The following is a 19,524-nucleotide window of genomic DNA, read 5'->3' as shown; positions in this document are numbered from 1 at the left end:
TTGCTTTATAAAAGTTCAGCACAACTTCTCTGCTTTTGTACTCAATATTTATGAAGCCCAAGATCCCTTATGCTTTTGTAACCACTCTCTCAATATGTCCTGAGACCTTCAAAGATCGATGCACATACACCCCCAAGCCCTCTTTTCCCAAACACTCTTTAGAACTGTTCCATCCAGTATATATTGCCTCTCCCTATCCCTTCTGCCTGAATGCATCACCTCACACTTGCCTGTATTAAATTCCATCTGCCACTTGCCTGCCCATTCTGCTAGCCTATCAATGTCCTGTTGCAGTTGGTTGGTATCATCTTCACTGTCTGCCACACCTCCAAGTTTAGTATCATTGGCAAATATTGAAATTTTACTCTCTATTCCAATATCCAAGTCATTTACATATATCCAGAAAAGCAGTGGTCCTAGCACTGACCTTTGGGGAACACCACTATCTACCATCCTCCAGTCTAAAAAGCAATCATTTACCAAGACTCGCAGATCTTTGTCCTTAAGCCAATTTTTTAATCCAAGCTGACACTGACCCTTCAATTCCACAAGCCTCAATTTTGTTAACCAGCCTTTAATGTGGTAATTTGTTAACTGCTTTCTTAAAATCTCCATCAAATAATCAAAGCACAAGGGGTTGTCTTCCAATAAAAAAATCATGACAACAAAAACAAAAAATGCTGGAAATACTCAGCAGGTCTGGCAGCATCTGAACACCAGGAGGGAAACAGAAAGCAATGAAGGTGAACAAGGTAAAAGAGACAAACGAAAATCCTGTCGGAGAGAAGAGCAGAACTTCTTCAAGGTAGGCATTCCTGGAAGAGAGGTGGCGATGAATTAAACACCAAAATAAAAGAAAAATACTGCAGATGCTGGAAATCTGAAATAAAAACAAAAACAAACAAAAATAAAAAGAATCATGACAACTGCTTGAGAAATGGCCTTGACCCACTGGATTTTTGTGTTGATGGTTACTGTGGCGGTTATATATTGACAAAGAGGCACGTCTTTGGCATTGTGTGTAGGGTCCTGGGTGAGTGCATGGGTGCCATCAATAACCCAATGAACTTTGCAGAACCTGCAACACAGGAACTTATAGTGCCTTCACATTCTGCTGCTGCTTTTCCATGGGGAAACCAATGGAAGTGCCTATCCTTGCCTGAGAATAACATATCAGTGATCTGCTTGATGCATCTGTGGAGTGCAAATTCACAGGTTTTACACATGGTCTTTGAGGTATTTTTGAAGTACTTTCTGTGGTGATCTATTTTTCCTGTGGCCAGTGCTATTTCTGCAGTTGAGACTGTCTGAAGGTCACAACTTAGTCACTGCCTTGCCAATGAAACAAAGCCTGCAAAGGCAGTTGTCCTTGAATATTCCCAGGTAGGTGTACATTGGGCTGTACATGACTCCAGAGGTAAGGGCAGATGTGACAGGTCCACCTTTAGTGAACCAACCTTTCACCCTTTCATCCTTTTCCTTCTCCTAAAACCTCAAACACAGAGCAGCTCCCATTGTAATTTAGATGGCAGCAATCAAAAATACAGCTTGAATTGTTCACTTGCTTAAAACCAGAGCATCACTGGCCTTTATCATCCACCTTACTTGAACTGACTGAGCCCACAACCAATTTACGTTGCGTTTAGGTGAAGCTCTCACACATTGCATGCAAGAACACTTTAGTCTGGACTGACACACTGGCTGGAGAATGTCATTCAGCATGGTTTGAGCAGAGATATGGCAGAATAAACTCTCACCCCATTTCCTGATGCCAGATGTCTTTTCAGAGCTGGAAGGATTGATCTTATGGTTGGGAAAAATTCACCCTCAGAACTGGTTCAGTTTTTATCACCATTTCCTGTCCAAAGTGATCTAGAAATTACTAGGAAACTTAAATTTGGGCACTAGAGGGCAATGTATTCACAAGCACTGCTTGTCTGAGATTTCCTGTGCTGGCCACACTTCAATATGATCAGTCCGTCTTTTCCATTTTTATCTCATATTGTATTGCAACAGCAAAAAATAATACTATTTTCTACGTCTGTTACATGGTGATGGAGCACCCAACTTCCATGGGCATTGGGAAAATGTTGGGAATTACATTTGTAATTAGTGAGAGTAGTGCAGATTGCAAACTCAAATTTATATCCAGGTAATTTTTAAAAGAAAACTGACTGCTGACAGTCCAAAGCTTTGAGCAACGCAAACACTTATCAGGAATTCAGCGAATTGTGGCCGGTGGGGGAGTTGGGGGTGTGGGTGGTGGAGTCAATCAGTGTGCCTGATTTGCAGCAACTAACCTGGAGTTAAAATTGGGGCCAAATTGAAATTGAACCTTCTATCAGCTTGAGAGAAAGGTACAATCTTGTTGGCAAATTCTGCAGAACTGGGAACTCCGGCATATCACAGAGAACCACGTCTACATGAACCATTAATTCTGATAGGAGTACAATATTCCTTAGAAAAATGTCTGTATTACTGTGACTTAGTAGAATGCATTACCCAGCTAGCATTAAGTCGCAGGAAGATAATTAAAAACTTTGGGCTAAAAATTCGTTATGGCCTGTTTTCGGTACGAGGGTCATGAAATCTGACCTGCCTGTGTTTGTTGTCGCTGAGGCAGGTAGCACGCTAACTTAATGTTACCTTCTCATTTACCTGATTGTAGCATTGGTCCGAGTGGGCCCTGCGCTGCTGGCTGTCAGTAGGAGGCCGAGCAGAATGCACTGATAGCACATTGTGTGGCCAGCCCACTCCTCTTAAAGGCAGTCTGCCCCTCTTAAAGGGGAGCTGCACTCTGTGCAAGGAAGCTGCTGCTGGCCGCCTGTACTGACACTGGCTGCATGCGCAAATTGAGCACCAGGGAAGAGAGAGGGCTCCTAGGTTCAAGGATGCAGCTTTGGAGGCCTTAGTCAAGGAGGTGGACAAGAGGAGAGAGTTCATGTTTCTGTGGGGGTGGCCTCAAGGACCACCCAGCGAAGGGAAGGGGAGCAGGTGGCCCTGAGGACCTACCAGGAGCACTGCAACAAATTTCTTGACCTCATGTGTGTGGTGAAGGTCAGTGAATGCATCTACACATGACATCTCCTACCCACCACACCATCAACCTCTCACGCTGCTCAATGCAGCACACCCTCATCACTCACCCATCAGCAGTCCCCGGCCCTCAGGACCCACACCTAATGCCAGACAGTCCACCTCACCCTCACACACATTCCAATGATGCTAGCCTCACACCCAGCTATTCAGCTATAGGACATCACACAAACACAGTGCAACACAATCACTGACATTCTGCACTGTCTCTTGCAGGACACACTGACACACAATAGAAAAGAGCATAGCAGCACCAGCGAGGGACAAAAACATCTATGTCTTGCACCCTATGAAGGAGATGAGTCGCCGCATCCTGGGGCCAGCTACGACAGAGCTCTTGGCGTCTGGCATCGCTGAGAACATTGAGGATGGTGGTATGTTCCTGCCTATACCCTTCTCAACTACTACTTCACCCTCATCCTGCTCTCTGGCATAATGAGCAAGCTGCTGATGGTGTGACATTGGACCTCTTGCTTTCCACCCCACTCACCTTCTCTGACCCCAATCTTCCCCTTACTGATTTTTTTACTTTCAGACACCCAAGAACTGCCAGCTGCCCAGTCACAGCAGCCCAAGGAGGAAGAGAGAGGGCAATAGCACAGCACTTATGAAGAGGCCCTGTTACTTGGTCTGACATGGATAGCCACTGGCTCAGATCTGGAACTGCACGTATCTTGGAGTCAAGTATGGAATTGGGCATGAGTGGGCTGCCTGCAGTTTTGGGAGGACACAGATGAGTTCTGCTACAGGGGACTCAGAAGAGGACTTCAATGGCGTAGCATACAGGAGAACACTGATGAGGATGCCCACTGGTTGCTGAATTTCGTGAGGCCATTAGGAGTGGGAATGGAGGTGTGGGGGTGCCAGAGAATAGTAACGGAGGCGTGGACCCAGAAATCCAACGTCGTGACATTTGTTCTGGATTTAGTCAACCTCAGGAAAGCTTCAAGGTCTGTCGCCACCCTGCCGTGATGGGACTGCCATTTAAATTGTTGAATAAGTTGTTGTAATACATTAGCATGCAATTGATCGTGATTCAACGGGAGAATTGGAATTAAGTGAACGGCGGGCAGACCTCACATGCTGCGATGCGTTTAGGTGGTCACAATATACCCCGAGGCTTGGCCTCACTGCCGTGACGGAAAGGCAGCCATGATGAGCATTGGATAGGGGAAGAGAAGGGAGCAGAGGCCATTGTCGGCCTGCAGTGCTGTGTGCTCTGCATGGGTGGGCTTGGCCTTGGGTGGCACTGAAGGGTGGGCATGTTCTTGGGTGCCAGTGCCGAGAGGGCTGGGTAGCCATACTGCTGGGTGCTGGGCTGCCTCTCAGTAAGGGTGGGCGCTGAGGGCCATTAGTGTGTAAGTTGAGGGGAGTAGCAAAAGCAAAGATGCCAAGGCAAATTCGCCTCTGCAAGGACAGCGCTCTGGAACTCTACTGACCATCTGGTGTGGGTCTCATACACCCTGTCTTTGTGGACACTTGTGGCGCAATGCAGTGCCACCGAGGGAGGGAGGGCCAGGAGGTAGCTGCACCTGCCCATGAAGAGCCACAATGAGAGGAGCAGCAGCCGGCCATGCCAAGATGGGCCCACCTGCACCAGACAGTGTACCGGACTCGAGTCAGCTACCTCCAAAAATGTAAGATAAAAGAAAAATACTGCAGATGCTGAACACCTGAAATAAAAACAGGAAGTGCTGGAAATACTCAGCAGGTCAGGCGGCATCTGTGGAGAGAGAAACAGAGTTAACGTTTCAGGTCTGTGACTTTTCATCAGAACATCGTTCTGTTTAATAGGGCCAGCAACTACGTGCACTACCAGACTGACCCTGATAGTCAGGCTGAGAGGGCCATTCATTTCGGGACCATCGCTGGATTACCGCAGGTGCAAGGTGTCATAGACTGCATGTATGTGGCCATCAAGCCTCCACGGACCAGCCAGCCACCTTCATCAACAGGAAGGGCTTCCATTCCATCAACGCTCAACTGGTCTGTGATCACTGAAAGCATTTCCTGCAGGTGTATGCCCAGGAAGCAGCCACGATGCCTGCATACTTCCACAGCCAAAGCTTTTCAGCACCACCTCCCCCACCCCACCCCACCCCACCCGCCTTCAGGGATGGATTCTTGGGGACAATGACAACCCATTGAAGCCATGGCTATTCATGTCTGTGAGGAACCCTTGCACTGCAGCGAAGGAGAGGTACAACACTTGCCACGGGTCCACCCGAGCGACCGTCATGCAATCTATTTGGCTGCTGAAGATGAGATTCCATTGCCTGGATCGATCTCGTGGTGCCCTGCAGTATGGCGCCAATGAGGGTTTTGTGTATTGTGGTGGTCTGCTGTGCTCTGCACAATCCAGCACTGCCGAGAGGGGAGGCCTTGTGTCACGATATTGTGTTTTTTTATTCCTCGGAAATATTGTGGTGCGTCTTTAAGAGTGTAAAGAGATCAGTGCATCTTTTTACGACCTCTCCAGAAGCTCAGTGAGCCAAAGTGCATTCTGGTTGCCAAGCAATAACCACAGAGAGAGAGAGAGAGAACAGAGATTCCATGCATCAGTTTTGACTTTGAAAGCTAGCTGGCAAAAAACTAGTTTGGACAGAGACAGACTGTTCCAGCAAGTGAAGGAAGAAGGAGAGCTCTCTGAGACAATTTAAATTGAAGGAAGAGAAGCTGATTTATTTCTCTCTCAAAATTGTAAAAAGCTTCAAGCCAAATTAATTCCTTAAAGAAATAAGAAAAATAGCTTTTTTCTTTGACAACAACCTATTGATATCTGCTATGTCCATCGCAGGGAAAAAAGAAAAGTTCAATGCTATAACTGCTGAACTGAACTGCTGAATTCCTATCTTTGGAAGGACCTTTGGATTCTTCAGGCCTTGGAAGACTGTAAGTGAACTTCGACATGTGTTGTATTGGAAAACTCCATTTGTCAGGAACATAATCTACAAAGACTATTTTTTTATACTTTTCGGTCAGCTAATTTAAAGCTGAGTATAAGTATGCGGGGGTTAGTTTTTTTAAATAAGAAGTTATAAAGTCTTTAGATATTGGTTTATCTTGGTGGTTAAGATTTTAGTTTTTTTAATAAATAGGTAATTTGTTGATATCTAAAGATACCTGGTTTGGTTCGCTTCATTCGGGGGTTACTCGATTGTTCAATTTGGCTGCTTTTTTCCTTTGATTTGGAAATCTTAAAAAAAAATGATGCAACCTGTGGAGTGATGGGACTGAATTGACGTGTGATCAGAATTATATATTTTGATCGGGGGCTTTGCCCTGAGCGGTTGTAACATATTTTAATTGGGGGCTTGTCCGGTATCGAATCATATTTTAATTAGGTGGCTCTCCTCGAGGATCAGAATCATACTAATTTGAAGGGCTTGCATTTGAAATCATATTAATTTCTCATTTTTGGGATAATATGCAAATTGGGGTCTTGCGTCTGGCATCATATTAATTGCTCTTGCGTCTGGGACCATATCAATTGGAAACTCGATTGTTGGGATCTAAATCTAACACCAATTACGAAGAAATAAAAGGAACCAGGTCTCTTGTATAGAAACATAGAAAATAGGAGCAGGAGTAGGCCATTTGGCCCTTCGAGTCTGCTCCGCCATTCATTATGATCATGGCTGATCATCCAACTCAGTAGCCTGTTCCCGCTTTCGCCCCATACCCTTTGATCCCTTTAGACCCAAGAGCTATATCTAACTCCTTCTTGAAAACATACAATGTTTTGGCCTCAACTGCTTTCTGTGGTAGTGAATTCCAGAGGCTCAACATTCTCTGGGTGAAGAAATTTCTCCTCATCTCAGTCCTGGAAGGTTTACCCCGTATCCTTAGACTATGACCCCTGGTTCTGGACTCCTCCACCATCGGGAACAACCTTCCTGCATTTACCCTGTCAAGTCCTGTTAGAATTTTATAGGTTTCTATGAGATCCCCCCTTTTCTGAACTCCAGTGAATATAATCCTAACCGACTCAATCTCTCCTCATATGTCAGTCCTGCCATCCCAGGAATCAGTCTGGTAAACCTTCGCTGCACTCCCTCTATAGCAAGAACATCCTTCCTCAGATAAGGAGACCAAAACTGCACACAATATTCCAGGTGTGGCCTCACCATGGCCCTGTATAATTGCAGCAAGACATCCCTGCTTCTGTACTCGAATCCTCTCGCTATGAAGGCCAACATACCATTTGCCTTTTTCAACCGCCTGTTGCACCTGCATGCTTACCTTCAGTGACTGGTGTATGAGAACACCCAGGCCTCGTTGCATATTCCCCTCTCTCAGTTTATAGCCATTCAGATAATAATCTGCCTTCCTGTTTTTGTTACCAAAGTGGATAACCTCACATTTTCCACATTATACTGCATCTGCCATGCATTAGCCCACTCACTCAACTTGTCCAAATCACCCTGAAGCCTCTCTGCATCCTCCTCACAACTCACCCTCCCACCCAGTTTTGTGTCATCTGCAAATATGGAGATATTCCATTTAGTTCCCTCATCTAAATCATTAATGTATATTGTGAATAGTTGGGGTCCTAGCACCGATCCCTGCCATACCCCACTAGCCACTGCCTGCCATTCGGAAAAAGACCCATTTATTCCTTCTCTTTGTTTCCTGTCCGCCAACCAATTTTCTGTCCATCACAATACACTACCCCCAATCCCATGTACTTTAATTTTACATGCTAATCTCTTATGTGGGACTTTGTCGAAAGCCTTCTGAAAGTCCAAATAAACCACATCCACTGGCTCCCCCTCATCAACTCTACTAGTTACATCCTCGAAGAATTCTAGTAGATTTGTCAAGCATGATTTCCCTTTCGTAAATCCATGCTGACTCTGCCTGATTCTACCACTGTTCTCTAAGTGCTCTGCTATAAAATCTTTGAGAATGGACTCTAGAATTTTCCCCACTACCGACGTCAGGCTGACTGGTCTATAATTCCCTGCTTTCTTTCTACCTCCGTTTTTAAATAGTGGGGTTACATTAGCTACCCTCCAATCTGTAGGAACTGTTCCAGAGTCTATAGAATCTTGGAAGATGACCACCAATGCATCCATTATTTCTAGGGCCACTTCCTTAAGTACTCTGGGATGCATACCATCAAGTCCTGGGGATTTATCGGCCTTCAATCCTATCAATTTCCCAACACCATTTCTCTACTAATACTGATTACTTTCAGTTCCTCTCTCTCACTAAGCCCTGTGTTTCCCAACATTTATGGTATGATATTTGTGTCCTCCTTTGTGAAGACAGAACAAAAGTATGCATTTAGTTGGTCAGCCATTTCTTTATTCCCCATAATAAATTCCCCTGTTTCTGACTGTAAGGGACCTACATTTGTCTTCACCAATCTTTTTGTCTTCACATACCTTTAGAAACTTTTACAGTCAGTTTTTATGTTCCCCGCAAGCTTGCTCTCGTACTCTATTTTCCCCTTCTTAATCAATCCCTTGGTCCTCCTTTGCTGAATTCTAAACTGCTTCCAATCCTCAGGTCTGTTGTTTTTCCTGGCAAATTTATATGCCTCTTCCTTGGATCTAATGCTATCTCTAATTTCCCTTGTAAGCCATGGTTTGGCTACCTTTCCCGTTTTACTTTTGCACCAGACAGGGATAAATAATTGTTGCAGTTCATCCATGTGCTCTTTAAATGTTTTCCATTGCTATCATCCCTTTAAGTAACGTTTCCCAATCCGAAATGGGCAACTTGCACCTCATACCTTTGTAGTTTCCTTTACTAAGATTCAGGACCCTTGTCTCAGAATCAACTACACCACTCTCCATCTTGATGAAGAATTCTATCATATTATAGTCGCTCATCCCCAAGAGGTCTCGCACCACTTGATTGTCAGTTATTCCTCTCTCATTACACAATACCCAGTCAAGGATAGTCTGTTCTCTAGTTGGTTCCTCAACGTATTGGTCCATAAAACCATCCTATATACACTCCAATAATTCCTCCTCCACGGTATTGTGACTAATTTGATTTGCCTAATCTATATGCAGATTAAACTCACCCATAATTACAGATGTTACTTTATCACATGCATCTCTAATTTCCTGTTTTATGCCATTCCCAACATCACCACTACAGTTTGGGGGTCTATACACAACCCCCACTAACGTTTTATGCCCCTTAGTGTCTCTCAGCTCTACCCATACAGATTCCACATCGTCAGAGCTAATATCTTCCCTCACTATTGCGTTAATTTCCTGTTTAACCAGCAATGCAACTCCACTGCCTTTTGTTTTTTGTCTGTTCTTTCTAAATACTGAATATCCCTGGATGTTCATTTCCCATCCCTGGTCACCTTGCAGCCATACCTCTGTAATCCTGACTATATCATACCCGTTTACATCTATTTGCATGATTAATTCATCCACTTTATTGTGAATGCGCCACGCATTAAGGTACAAAGCCTTAAGGCTTGTCTTTTTAAAATTACTTGTCCTCTTCCCAATATTTTTCACTGTGTTCCTGTTTGATTCTGCCCCTTGATTTCTCTGCCTATCACCTTTCTTATTCCCCTTACTGTCTTTTGTTCTTGTCTTTGATTCCCCCTCCTCTGACTCCTTGCAAAGGTTCCCATCCCCCTGCCATTTTAGTTTAAACCCTCCCCAACCACTCTAGCAAATACTCCCCCTAGGATATCAGTCCCGGTCCTGCCCAGGTGTAACCGGTCCAGTTTGTAGTGGTACCACCTCCCCCAGAACCAGTCCCAATGCCCCAGGAATCTAAAACCCTCCCCCTCACACCATCTCTTCAGCCATGTATTCATCCAATATATCCTGCTATTTCTACTCTGACTAGCATGTGGCACTGGTAGTAATCCTGAGATCACTACCTTTGAGGTCCTACTTTTCAACTTACTTCCTAGCTCCCTATATTCTGCTTTTAGGACCTCATCCTTTTTTTTTACCTATGTCATTTGTACCAATGTGTACCACGACCACGGGCTGTTCACCCTCCCCCTTCAGAATGTCCTGTAACCGCTCTGAGACATCCTTGACCCTAGCACCAGGGAGGCAACATACCATCCTGGAGTCTCTTTTGTGGCCACAGAAACGCCGATCTATTCCCTTACAATTGAATCCCCTTTAACTATTGCATTCCCACATTTTTTACTCCTCCCCTGTGCAACAGAGCCAACCATGGTGCAACGAATTGGGCTGTTGCTGCTTTCCCCTGAAAGGCCATTCCCCCCATCAGTATCCAAAGCAGTATATCTGTTTTGCAGGGGAATAGCCACAGGAGCTTCCTGTACTGCCTGCCTAAACCTCTTGCTCTGCCTGGTGGTCACCCATTCCCCTCCTGCCTGTGGGGTCTGAGCCTGCAGTGTGACCACCTCTCTGTATGTGCTTTTACACGATACTCTCCGAAACCCGGGCTTCCAGGAGCTGCAGCTGGACACACTTCCTGCACACATGCTGGTCCCAGGCACTGGAATTGTTCCCGGCTTCCGACATGAAGCACGAGGAGCATACCATGGCTTTGAGCTGCCATGACTTAACCCTTTAAATTAAATTAAACCTTCTGGAAGATCTTAATATCCAATAATATCGGTTACTCTAGGACCCTTCTTCCCTGGTCCTCGTTACTACAGAGCTCCCTAAAAAAAACCCTACTTACTTTATTTGAAATAAACTTTAAACTTTTAAACATTTCTTACCTGAGGTACTTACCCAGCTATTTAGAGCTATTCCCTAACAGCAGTGACTCACCAACCAATCACCTTGCAGCTCTCCTGTGACGTCACTGTTAGCTTTTATTTCATTTTTTTCAAAACACCGGCGCACTGTAAGAGCTCCTCTCCATTCCACTCCCAGAAGTATTGTATAAAAGGTACAGTCTATACCATAGTAATGGCATTAGCGGTTGCAGCAGAGTTTTTGGGAAAGTAGAATGTTTCCCTCAGTGACTTGATAACTTTAACTGAGACCAAATTAAAAGAATTGGCAGCAAAATTGGGGTTAGAATTGAAATCAGGTGCCAAAAAAGCAGAGATAATTGACATAGTAGCCTAACATCTGGAATTAGAAGAAGAAGAAGAGGATATAAGGAACAAGAAGGTCGTAAGTCACAGAGTGATGCCATAGAATTGGCTAGAATTCAATTAGAAATGAAAAAAACTTGAATTGGAAAAAGAGGAAAGGGAAAAAGAAAAAGCAATAGCAATAAGAAATCTTGAACTTCAGAAGGAAAGTGAAAGAGAAGAGAAGGAATTTAGGCTAAAAGAGATGGAACTAAGACAAAGGGGTAGTCTTGAATCTAGGGAAAATTCAGGTCAGAAAGAATCTGAATTTAGCTCAGGACCCAGCGAGAAGTTGTTTACATTTGTACAAGCTCTTCCTAAGTTTGAGGAAAGGGACGTAGAGGCATTTTTCATATCTTTTGAAAAAATAGCCAAACAGGTGAAATGGCCAAAGGAAAGTTGGACATTGCTTTTGCAAGGTAGGTTGGTAGGCAGAGCTCATGAAGCTTATGCCATGCTTCCTGAAGAGGCTTCTGCAGATTATGAGATGGCAAAAAAGGTTATTCTGGCTGCCTATGAGTTAGTCCCTGAAGCTTACCATCAGAAGTTTCGGAACTTTCGGAGTTTGGCTGGGCAGACATATGTAGAATTTCAGAGAGTGAAGGAAATTAATTTTGACCATTGGATACGGGCATTAAAGATGGAAACCACATATGAGAACCTTCGAGAATTGATTCTCTTAGTAGAGTTTAAAAACTCCATTCCTTAAGTAGTGAGAATGCATGTAGATAACCTGAAAGTTTTGAAAGCTAGGCAAGAAGTGGAAATTGTGAATGATTTTGAGATTGTGAATTAGCCAAAACCTTTTGTCTGTCACCCCATAACCCCGAGAAGGATAGAAAGTGGGAGAGTGAAAAGAAGGCAAGTAGCTGGGAACTAGATGGAACAGCTAGGAATGCCCCAGGATCACCTCCTCAGGCTAGAAAGGAAGGTGCTGAGGGTAGAAGTGAGGTTTGCAAGCCAAAGTGTTACCATTGCAACAAAATGGGTCATCTTCGTTCAGAGTGCTGGAAATTGCAAGGTGAACCCATAGGACTTGTTGGGGTACGCAAAGTTAGTGCAGAGGAAAAGTCTCTGACTGAGAGTGTAGTAGACCAGGCTATAGCTTTAATGACAGTTGTAAAACTAGATACTAAATCTAAAAGGAGTGTAACGGTTAAGAATAAAATACCCAAAAGTTATAATGAATTGTTGTCAAAGGGGAGAGTAACTCCATATCCTGTAAGTGAGGCAGGAAAATCTATCATTATACTCAGGGATACATGAGGAACCCAAACACTCTTGCTGGGGAAAGATATAACATTTCCATCAGCGAGCGCCTTGAATGCTAAAGTTTTAGTTAATGGAATTGCCAGGGAGTATATACCCATAACTTGATATAAAGTACGCCTAGAGAGTGACTTAATACCTAGGATAGTAACTGTAGGAGTTGTCCACAGTTTGCCAGTGAAGGGAAATAAAAGCAAAATACTGCAGATGCTGGAAATCTGAAATAAAAGCAAGAAATGCTGGAGTTTTGAAGAAGAGTCACTGACCTGAAACGTTAACTCTGCTTCTCTCTCCACAGATTCTGCCAGACCTGCTGAGTATTTCCAGCATTTCTTGTTCTTATTGCCAATAAGGGGAATTGATCTAGTCCTGGAAAATAATTTAGCTGGATCAAAAGTATCAGTTTCTCCTATAATTACCGAGGAACCAAGCGAAATTAAGGAAACGGAGCAATTACAGGAACAAGTTCCAGGAATATTTCCTACATGTGTAGTCACCCGAGCAATGGCTAAGCAGGATCCATTGTCGTAGGTAAAAGGGGCACCACAAACAGATAACTAAGTATCTGAAACCTTATTTGGAGTGTCAGATAATCCAAATGAGATGTTTAGCAGATCGTCTATCATTGCAGCACAGCAAGCTGATCCAGAAATATACCAAATAGCACAGATGGCTCTGACAGAAGCTGAGGCGAAAGGAGTTCTGGAAGGCTATTATATGGCAAATGGGGTTTTGAGGAGGAAATGGAGACCGCCTCATAGACCTGCAGATGAAGACTGGACAGTTGTTGAACAGATAGTGGTACCACCTAAATATCGCTAAGGATTATTAAGGTTAGCACACGACATTCGTTTTGCAGGACATAGGGGAATTCAGAAGACCAAATCATGCTGAAGTCAACATTATTACTGGCCCGGTCTTACAAAGGATGTGAAACAATTTTGTAGGGCATGCCATACCTGTCAAATGGTGGGAAAACCATAACCTCCCATAAAATCGGCACCACTAGTTCCCATATCAGTGATTGAGGAACCATTTAGCAGGGTATTAGTAGACTGTGCAGGACCCTTGCCAAAAACAAAAGCGGGACATCAATATATACTTACTATCATGGATATGGCTATTCGATTGCCAGAGGCCATTCTTTTGAGGACAATTACTGCTACAATAGTAGTATAAAAGTTAACCCAATTCTTTAAGAGATATGGGTTACCACTTGAAGTTCAATCAGATCAAAGTTCTAATTTCATGTCTAGGATATTTCAAGAAGTCATGGGCAACTGGGGATTAGACAGTTGAAATCTTCAGCATACTATCCACAGTCACAGGGAACTTAACAGAGATTTCATCAAACTCTCAAAACGATGATTAGAACATACTTTCACGAATATACACATGACTGGGATAAAGGACTAGACTTTTTTTTAGTTGCCACCAAAGACTCACCGAATGAGTCTACAGGCTTCAATCCCTTCAAATTGGTTTAAGGACATGAAGTATGAGGTCCTCTAAAACTTATAAAATTTAGATTCTTGGAACAAAAGAATGAATCTTTGATACTAGACTATGTATCTGTGTTCCGGGAAAGGCTTATGAAAGCTTGCAGTCTGGCTCGGGAGCACTTTAAAGCATCCCAAGCCAATATGAAGAAATGGGCAGACAAGAATGTAAAAGCCTGCGATTTTCAACCAAGGGATGAAGTATTACTGTTGTTACCATTACAGGGAGAACCATTAAAAGCATGATTCAGTGGCCCATATAGAGTGAACAAAAGTGTGGGTAAGGTAGATTACTTGATTGGCACCCCTGATTGCCGAAAGAAGAACCGGTTGTGCCACATCATTATGCTAAAGCAATATTACTGGAGGGAGGAGGATAAGCCAATACAGGTATGTCAGATAATCGGGACAGTTCAGAAGGAAAAGGATAGTGAGGATGAGGCAGAAGCAGGCCTAGGAAATTCTCAGATTGAACCTCAAACTATCAGATTAACAAATACAGAATGGCTAGGAAAATTAGACCATATGCTTTTGCACTTAGTGGCAAAACAATGTGGAGACCTAACCATCGTTTAAAAGAATTAGTAGGGATTAGCCGGGATGTACAACCTTAGCACGCATGATGTGGATATAGAGGGAACCATTCCTTTAAAAACAACACCCTTGCCGCTTAGGTCCAGACAGACAGGCCCAAGTGGAAGCAGAGGTCCAATGCATGCTGAAGGGCAGCTTAGTTGAACCTAGTCAGGACAGCTGGAATTTGCAGGTGGTCTTGATGCCTAAGCCTGGTGGGAGTCTCAAACTGGCATAGACTATTGTCATGGTCCTGTAGTTTTTTTTTCTAGGACTATGCAGTTTGCCTTTAAGACTTGCAAAGGATCAGTATTGCTTTAAGAATCAGCAAGCCTAAGGAGTTATAGGAAGGTGCATTTTCATTGCCTTAGAAACAATCATTTGGAGACTGGGATTCAAAGGGTGCATTCTCATTACCATAGATACAGCCACTGGGAGTGAGTATCTTGCAATACATTTGTTACAGTTCAATTTTGAACTGGCTTTTTAGTTGGAGACTGTTTGTTCTAACAAAACACAGACACAGAGGACACACAGATAGACAGCTGTGGTGTTTAGCACCTGAAAAAGAGCTCTCAACCATTTAAACTGAAAGAATAGGATTTTAGTCTGTTTAATTATTATATCTCAATATTCTAAAACAATCAAGCCTAAAACAGAGATTTCTGGTAATTTGAACTGAAGGAAGGGAAGTTAGACTGTGACAATCTTTTATCCCTCAAAAACTCTAAAGTAAGCTTGATTCTATTGAAAGTGTTTGCAAGTTGTTAATTGTTGAAATTCACTGGAGAAGGAAAGCATCACCTACTGCTGGAGTTAGACTGTGGACTGTTCTACTGTGGAAGAACCTTATTTCCGCATCGGATGACTGTGAGGACTTCAAGCAACATTCTGTGAGGCCTTCAAGCAACATTGGACTGTAAATTTGCAAGGACTCTTTTTTTTCTATTTGAAATGTTTATATCTTCATTCTTCTTTCTTTTGGGCCTCCTTATCTCGAGAGACAATGGATACGCGCCTGGAGGTGGTCAGTGGTTTGTGAAGCAGCGCCTGGAGTGGCTATAAAGGCCAATTCTGGAGTGACAGGCTCTTCCACAGGTGCTGCAGAGAAATTTGTTTGTCGGGGCTGTTGCACAGTTGGCTCTCCCCTTGCGCCTCTGTCTTTTTTCCTGCCAACTACTAAGTCTCTTCGACTCGCCACAATTTAGCCCTGTCTTTATGGCTGCCCGCCAGCTCTGGCGAATGCTGGCAACTGACTCCCACGACTTGTGATCAATGTCACACGATTTCATGTCGCGTTTGCAGACGTCTGGGGGTGATCTTCTTGATGGTTGGCCCAAGAGCTCTCTTCATGCCATCATACATTCCTCTGATGTTTCCGGTGTCTGAGGCCAGCTGAATATGACTGAATCTTCATAGTGTTTAAGAATTTAGTTCTTCTCATTAAAGAGTTAATTTGTTGATTTAAAGACACCTGGTTTGGTTAGCCTCATTCGGGGGTTAATAGATGGTACAATTTGGTTGGGTCTTTCTTTAATTTGGTAAGTTTTAAATGATATTTTAGGCGATCTGGAGAGCGACGGGATTGAATTAACAGTGCATTTCTCCCACCACAATCAGAATCGTATATTTTGATTGGGGGCTTTGACAGGAGTGGTCAGTAATAACACTATAGAAAAATCACTGTGGTAACGAAGGCAGACTCCTACCCAAATTCGCATTTGGAAGACTGTATGGACAGAATGTACAATACCATGTGTCTTAAAGAGACAAATATGTTGGAGGGATACTGTCAAATTCCTTTGACACCCCAAGATAAGGAAAACTCAGCTTCTGTTACACCGGACGGGTTTTTCCAATATCAAGTGATGCCACGCAGGTTAAGGGGTACTCAAGAAACTTCTCAGAGAATAGTGAACCCTGTAGTGGCCAGTGTTCCTAGCTGTGTAGTTCACCTGAGTGAGGTGATGGACAATGGGGATACTTGGAAGGAAAACACAAAATAACTGGGAGACTATGTTTGGAAGGTTGAAATGGGCTAATTGGGACAACCTTTGTAAAATTTAAAGCCAAAAGTGTTTTGATGGAACTTATTGCTGTAGTCTTATCATTTTAGAGAATTGTATACCTATTTCAGGGAAAAGTAATGTCATCACCGATACTGTGTCATGAATTTAACCATGTTAACCTATGTAGATGGTGATGGTATCAAAAGAATACTGTAAATTAAGAGTGAATGATGCGTAAATGAGGGAAAAGAAATGTTAGCATTTTAAAACCTTTTTTTGCATTGTAATGAAATGCATTTCGGGAATGGCATTTCATTTCACCGGGGCGGAGGTGTCATGGTCCCGTGCTATTTTATTCTCCTCGGAAATATTACGGTGCGCCTTTAGGAGTGTAAAGAGATCAATGCATCTTTAAGATCTCTCCAGAAGCTCAGTGAGCCAAAGTGCATTCTGGTTGCCAAGCAATAGTCACAGAGAGAGAGAGAGAGAACAGAGATTCAATGCATCAGTTTTGACTTTGAAAACTAGCTGGCAAAAAACTGGTTTGGACAGAGACAGACTGTTCCAGCAAGTGAAGGAAGAAGGAGAGCTCTCTGAGACAATTTAAATTGAAGGAAGAGAAGCTGATTTATTTCTCTCTCAAAATTCGAAATAGCTTCAAGCCAAATTAATTCCTTAAAGAAATAAGAAAAATGGCTTTTTTCTTTGACAACAAACTATTGATATCTGCTATGTCCATTGCTGGGAAAAAAAAGAAAAGTTTAACATTATAACTGCTGAACTGAACTGCTGAATTCCTATCTTTGGAAGGACCTTTGGATTCATCAGGCCTTGGAAGTCTGCAAGTGAACTTGACTGTGTTGTATTGGAAAACTCCATTTGTAAGGAACACAATCTACAAAGACTTTATTTTTTTCTATTTTTTTGGTCAGCTAATTTAAAGCTGAGTATAGGTATGTGAATGCGGGAGGTAGTTTTTAAAAAAATATGTTATGAAGTCTTTATATATTGGTTTATCTTAGTAGTGTTTAAGATTTTAGTTTTTTTAATAAATAGTTAATTTGTTGATATCTGAGGATACCTGGTTTGGTTCACTGCATTCGGGGGTTACTCGATTGTTCAATTTGACTGCTTTTTTACTTCAATTTGGAAATCTTAAAGAAATATGATGAGAACTGTGGAGCGACGGGACTGAATTGATAGTGCGTTGCTCCCACTGCAATCAGAATCATATATTTTGATTGGGGGCTTTATCCTGAGTAGTTGTAACAATTGCAGGAAGAGGACATGGTTGATTGCCAGTCCTTAACCAATGAGGAGGATGTGGAGGAGGCTACTGAACAGGCAGCACCTGTTGAAGCCCTTGCACCGGAGGCCAGGCACATTGAGAGATGGGTAAGCGAGGCAAGAGACAATCTCATTCATACTTGCTTCCTGCCACCATAATGGCCTCTCAAAGCAAAATCTATAAAGACTCAACTCACTGTAATCCGCCTGTCACCTCCTTTCTATTTGGGTTCCACGTCTAGCGCCCAACTGAACCACGCGCTCTGGCACATCTGAGATGCTTACCAAAAGTGGCCTCTGCCTACACTGGCAGTCCAATGAGGGAGCAAGGGTGAAAGCAGCAGCTCACAATTCAAGCATAAAAGAATGAGCATTTCACAACAATGAATGTGAACTGTAACACTGCCGGGACCCGCGTTGGGAATACTAAATTCAGCCTGTGGTGCTGGGTGCATTGACTGGCCTGCCAGTCACTGTCAAGGAGCATGGAGTCTGGCTCCAACTTAGCAGAGGGAATTGTGCAGAGCTTGCTATCTCTGCAGTCTTTACTCCATTTCCCTGTAATGTTGCAGACCCAGAGACACAGTCACTGCAGCCTCCAGACTGTTGCAACCTTTATGTGAACATGCTCACCATCACCTTCTCAAGGGTATTTAGGGTTGGGCAATAAATGCTGGCCTTGCCAGCGATGCTCACATCCCAAAAATGAATAAAAAATGATCACCTACACTTCTGCCATCCCTGTGAGGATGTAGCAAAGCCTTCTGCCAAGAACACATCACAACACCTCCAAAAGCACTCCACAGTACTTCCAGAGAGTTTGTAATAGCGTAAGTTAGTCTAAATCACCTTACCTGCAAGTTGGATGAATGACCCTTTAAATAACACCAGTGGTAGGTCCCTCTTGGAGTTGTTTGAACATTCTTTGGCAAGGGACAAGCAAATACTTTGAAGGGACCTGTGTGTTCAAAGTTTGTAAACCATGCGCCAAATCAGCTGGTACGGATATTTGATGTCACAATCTGGCTATTTGGGAAGCTTCAGGCGATGCACGGCATACACTCACGGGCGGCCTTCCCAGCACGGGGCACTGCACGATCCACTCTTAGGCCCTTCCTCCAGCCTCTGGATCAATTTCACACCATTCTTTTCGCAAAACTTTATCAAAAAGAAAGCAGTTCATAATATGAGTTTTTTAACAGGATTGATAGACATTTCTTTGTGTTCTTCAAATTCTCATCATATGGCAGCTTCCAGGCCTTGAATTTTTATTTTCTTTTTGGCAGCAGGTTTTTACTAGTGGGTAGAACCATCATGAGAAAATTGCATTTTGTCCAAAGGAAATCAAACAATCAAAGGCTTGAATTTCTCAAAAATATGTCATTGACTCAGACAACGTTTAGCCACAAGCAACGTTTTGTTAAGCTCCAACCCCTGACTCAATGTCTTGGTGCTTTATGCTTTGGCCATCCTGGTCCTCTCTTGTATTTTACCCCTGACAAATTGAAAGGAAGGAAAAGCAAAAAAAAATCTTTCTTATAAGAGGTGAAAGAAAACAGGAAATAATCCTGATAATAAATGCAACGGGCTGGAAATTCGGGTTCGCCCATTTTGGGCATGTGAGGGAGACAGGATACGATCCCTATGACTGAATGGTGAAGCCCAAAGGACCCCACCCACATAGGACCTTATTTCCATGAAGTGGGAAATTTGTGGAAAGTATGAGGCAGCTGACGTG

The sequence above is a fragment of the Heterodontus francisci genome, chromosome 5, assembly GCF_036365525.1.
Source record: "Heterodontus francisci isolate sHetFra1 chromosome 5, sHetFra1.hap1, whole genome shotgun sequence".
NCBI lineage: Eukaryota > Metazoa > Chordata > Chondrichthyes > Heterodontiformes > Heterodontidae > Heterodontus > Heterodontus francisci.
The sequence above is the reverse complement of the archived record's forward strand: the minus strand, read 5'-3'. Positions refer to the sequence as shown.